Source organism: Triticum urartu, chromosome 3A (genome assembly GCF_056163025.1).
Source record: "Triticum urartu cultivar PI428250 chromosome 3A, HENAU_Tu73, whole genome shotgun sequence".
Classification (NCBI taxonomy): domain Eukaryota; kingdom Viridiplantae; phylum Streptophyta; class Magnoliopsida; order Poales; family Poaceae; genus Triticum; species Triticum urartu.
Genome location: NC_141875.1, coordinates 289545212 through 289550866, shown reverse-complemented (window position 1 = coordinate 289550866; position 5655 = coordinate 289545212).

The following is a 5655-nucleotide window of genomic DNA, read 5'->3' as shown; positions in this document are numbered from 1 at the left end:
CCACTCCCCCCGTAACCCTAGCGCCAGGGGGAGAGCCCATCTGTTCAATCCCCAACTTCCCCTGCCTCCTCCTAGCGCCGTCACCAGGGAACCGCACGCCCGATCCCCATCTCCCTCGCAACCCCCATCTCCCCGATCCCCTCGTCCTCTCCCTCGTTCCCACACAGCGCTGCCCGCTCCTCCCTCGATCCCGCCGGAATCAAGCACCGCCGAGTAGCTCCCTCTCCTCGAGCACCTGCGCTGGTAGCCGTCGTCCTCCGTGCCCTACTGCATCTGCTCTTTCCACGCGTCGCCTGAGCTCCCCAACCACCAGCGCCTGACCCTGCCGCCGTCAGAACTCCGGAGCTCGACGCCACGGACCTCCCCGTCGCCGGCCAAGAAATGCAGCCGTCGTACTTCGCCGTCGCGTCGGGCCCTCGGACCTCCGCTGCGAGCCTCGTCGCACCTGCGTCGCGTGAGTCATCGAGCCCCTGCCTCCCCTACGACCCAACCGGGCCGCCGCTGCATCCTTTGCAGCGACCACTCGCCTCCTCTGCATCCTCTGGGTCACGTGACCGTGGCCACCCTCGAACCCTGGATCGGTCAAGCGTTGTACAGGAAACAAGAAGATGGAAGACCACTATGGACGTGTGCCTAGAGCCACTCGGATTGGTCAAGATCGCCAAGACCTTCTCCTCCGGTACACAAGTACCACACCGGCAAGATCGACTACATGGACGCAAGTACCATGACACCCATGTCCCGCCAAGTTCATCTTTGGAATGTGTACCACTATGCCCGAGCGACTACAGACCGGAATGCCAAGAACCACTCTGAACCATGTACGACTACTGTCGCCGAAGACCCGTGTAACGCAAACGTCAAGTTCGCCTACCGTCGACATGCACTTTGCCGGGTACCACGCCATCTTTGGAAGACCCATGAACATCAAGTTCTCTGCCACGACCGGTTACAGTGTTGTGGATCCGACAAGTACCCTCTCCGGATCGCCAAGTTCGACTACCGATGACATATAACACAACCGTTGCGAGAACGTCTACTTCCGTCATCACCGCTTTAAACTCGATCCACCCCGAAGAGACACGCTTCGAAGGTATAACATCGAGACTACGCCCGTGAACGAACGCATGTGTTGTATGAGATGAACCCCACGTTTGCACCGTGTCTGAAATTGCCGCTTGCATGGTCCTCCTCGTTGCCATGCCGTCCACCTGTGGGAACCCGGTATCCGGGATCACCCCACCATCCTTGCATGACACGCTCCTGTCACTTTTCCTTTTGCACCGGTATCTCCATGAGCTACCGAAACCGATATGTTGTCGTGGCATCATTTTAGGATTCGTTGCCGTGGCACCCCTTTCATTTTCGCCATGATGACAAATGCTTCTTAACATGCTCTTATGAACATTTTCATAAAATTGCATAACTTGCACATGTCATCCGCATCATGATAACAACATTAAGATGTTTAAAATTGTTGTTTGCATTAAATTGCTAAATGCATATGGGGAATTACCGGAATTGTTGTTTGATGTTTCCGGCCTCATTTAAAATGCCTAACTGTGTATTTTACTCATGTTTCTCCTCTTGCCATGTTACCAACATTTAATATTGTTGAGTACCTAATCGGGAGTGAACTAAATAATTGATCTGGTGATTCGTCAATATGCAACTCGTTGCATACTGAGCTCCACTTAACTTTTAGTTTTGTTTGTGCACTTTGCCATGCCATGCTTCATTAAACCGGACATGCATCATACTCGGTTTTGCATCATGCCATGTTTATGTGATGGTTGTTTACCATGTTGCTTGCTTCTTTCCGGGTTGCTTCTCTTGTTAGCTTCGGTTTCATTCCGGAGTTGTGAGGATCCATTCGACTCCGCTCGTTTGTCTTCTTCATGGACTCGTTCTTCTTCCTTGCGGGATTTCAGGCAAGATGACCATACCCTCGAAATCACTTCTATCTTTCCTTGCTAGTTGTTCGCTCTATTGCTATGCTGCGATACCTACCACTTGCTATATCATGCCTCCCATATTGCCATGTCAAGCCTCTAACCCACCTTTCCTAGCAAACCGTTGTTTGGCTATGTTACCGCTTTGCTCAGCCCCTCTTATAGCGTTGCTAGTTGCAGGTGTAGATGAAGTTTGTTCCATGTTGGAACATGGATATGTTGGGATATCACAATATCTCTTATTTAATTAATGCATCTATATACTTGGTAAAGGGTGGAAGGCTCGGCCTTATGCCTGGTGTTTTGTTCCACTCTTGCCGCCCTAGTTTCTGTCATACCGGTGTTATGTTCCTTGATTTTGCGTTCCTTACGCGGTTGGGTGTTATGGGAACCCCTTGACAGTTCGCTTTGAATAAAACTCCTCCAGCAAGGCCCAACCTTGGTTTTAACATTTGCCACCTAAGCCTTTTTCCCTTGGGTTCTGCAGACTCAAGGGTCGTCTTTATTTTAAACCCCCGGGCCAGTGCTCCTCCGAGTGTTGGTCCAACTTGGGCGATGTTTGGCGCCCCCAAGGCAACCAGGGTCTATGCCAACCCGGTGTCTTGCCCATCCGGTGTGCCCTGAGAACGAGATACGTGTGACTCCTATCGGGATTTGTCGTCACATCGGGTGGCTTTGCTGGTCTTGTTTTACCATTGTCGAAATGTCTTGTAACCGGGATTCCGACTCTGATCGGGTCTTCCTGGGAGAAGGAATATCCTTCATTGACCGTGAGAGCTTGTGATGGGCTAAGTTGGGACACCCCTCCAGGGTTTTGAACTTTCAAAAGCCATGCTCGTGGTTATGTGGCAGATGGGAATTTGTTAATATCCGGTTGTAGAGAACTCGATACTTGACTTAATTAAAATGTATCAACCGCGTGTGTTGCCGTGATGGTCTCTTCTCGGCGGAGTCCGGGAAGTGAACACGGTTTTGGGGTTATGTTTGTGCGTAAGTAGTTTCAGGATCACTTCTTGATCACTTTTAGCTTCTCGACCGTTGTGTTGCTTCTCTTCTCGCTCTTATTTGCGTATGTTAGCCACCATATATGCTTAGTGCTTGCTGCAGCTCCACCTCACTACCCTTTCCTACCCATAAGCTTAAATAGTCTTGATCTCGCGGGTGTGAGATTGTTGAGTCCTCGTGACTCACAGATACTTCCAAACAGTTGCAGGTGCCGATGATACAAGTGTAGGTGATGCAACAGAGCTCAAGTGGGAGCTTGATGAAGATTGTGTTCGTTGTGTTGTTTCGTTTCCAGTTGATCTATAGTGGAGCCCAGTTGGGACGATCGGGGATCTAGCATTTGGGGTTGTCATCTTTTATTTTGGTTCCGTAGTCGGACCTTGATAGTACTCTGGTTGATGTATGTTTAAGTTGTATTTGTGTGAAGTGGCAATTGTAAGCCAACTCTTTATCCCTTTCTTATTCAGTACATGGGATTGTGTGAAGATTACCCCTCTTCCGACAAACCTACCATGCGGCTATGCCTCTAAGTCGTGCCCCGGCACGTGGGAGATATAGCCGCATTGTGGATGTTACAATATTCTGTTTTGGATGTTTAATGGGCTTATTTATACACTTTTATATTATTTTTGGGACTAACCTATTAACCGAAGGCCCAGCCCAAGTTGCTGTTTTTTTTTGCCTATTTCAGTGTTTCGCGGAAAAAGAATATCAAATGGAGTCTGAACGGAATGAAACTTTTGGAAGCATGATTTTTGGAACAAATGTGATCTAGAGGACTTGGAGTGGACGTCAAGCAATCAACGAGGAGGCCACGAGGCAGGGGGGCGTGCCTACCCCCTAGGCGCGCCCTCCACCCTCGTGGGCCCCTCGTGGCTCCACCGACCTACTTCTTCCACCTATATATACCTACGTACCCTGAAAACATCGGAGAGCACCACGAAAACCTAATTCCACCGCCGCAACCTTCTGTACCCAAGAGATCCCATCTTGGGGCCTTTTCCGAAGCTCCGCCAGAGGGGGCATTGATCACGGAGGGCCTCTACATCAACTCCATGGCCCCTCCGATGATGTGTGAGTAGTTTACCTCAGACCTTTGGGTCCATAGTTATTAGCTAGATGGCTTCTTCTCTCTCTTTGGATCTCAATACAAAGTTCTCCTCGATTCTCTTGGAGATCTATTCGATGTAATCTTCTTTTGTGGTGTGTTTGTCGGGATCCAATGAATTGTGGGTTTATGATCAAGATTATCTATGAAAAATATTTGAATCTTCTCTGAATTATTTTATGTATGATTGGTTATCTTTGCAAGTCTCTTCGAATTTTCAATTTGGTTTGGCCTACTAGATTGATCTTTCTTACAATGGGAGAAGTGCTTAGCTTTGGGTTCAATCTTGCGGTGCTCGATCCCAGTGACAGTAGGGGAAACGACACGTATTGTATTGTTGCCATCGAGGATAAAAAGACGGGTTTTATATCATATTGCATGAGTTTATCCCTCTACATGATGTCATCTTGCTTAAAGTGTTACTCCATTCTTATGAACTTCATACTCTAGATGCATGCTGGATAGCGGTAGATGTGTGGAGTAATAGTAGTAGATGCAGGCAGAAGTCGGTCTACTTGTCACGGGCGTGATGCCTATATACATGATCATACCTAGATATTCTCATAACTATGCTCAATTCTATCAATTGCTCGACAGTAATTTGTTCATCCACCGTAATACTTACGCTATCTTGAGAGAAGCCACTAGTGAAACCTATGGCCCCCGGGTCTATTCTCATCATATAAGATTCCAATCTACTTTATTTTGCAATCTTTACTTTCAATTTATATCATAAAAATACCAAAAATATTTATCTTATTATTATCATCTCTATCAGATCTCACTCTTGCAGGTGGTCGTGAAGGGATTGACAACCCCTTTATCGCGTTGGTAGCGAGGTCCTTATTTGTTTATGTAGGTACGAGCTGACTCACGCATGGTCTCCTACTGGATTGATACCTTGGTTCTCAAAAACTGAGGGAAATACTTACGCTGCTTTGCTGCATCACCCTTTCCTCTTCAAGGAAAACCAACACATGCTCAAGAGGTAGCAAGAAGGCTTTCTGGCGCCGTTGCCGGGGAGATCTACGCCAAGTCAAGGCATACCAAGTACCCATCACAACTCTTATCCTTCGTATTACATTATTTGCCATTTGCCTCTCATTTTCCTCTCCCCCATTTCACCCTTGCCGTTTTATTCGCCCTCTTTTCCCTTCGCCCTCTCTTTCCGTTCGCTTTTTCTTCGCTTCTTTGCTTATGTGTTGGATCACTTGCTTCGTCGTTATGGCTAGTCCTTTATCTACTCCTTTGTCTCCCAAGAATGAAGTCCTTAATTTTAAACAAAGGAAGGGAGACAATCTAAAAGATGCTTGGTACGGAATTTGCAATGCACAAAATAGATCTACTAGGAAGCAATCTACTTCCGTTCTTCTTCGCAATTTTTATGTAGGTATCACTCCTTGGAATAGATATATTCTTGATACCATTACTGGAGGAAATTTCTTGGGTAGCCATACTTTTGATTCTTATAATGCTATGGTAGATTTGTTTGGACCACCACCTCTTTTAGTTAATGAAACTATTTTAACTTTGGAGCATGTGATGCAACGGCTTGAAATTATTGAAAATAAAGTTGCCACCATAGAGTTG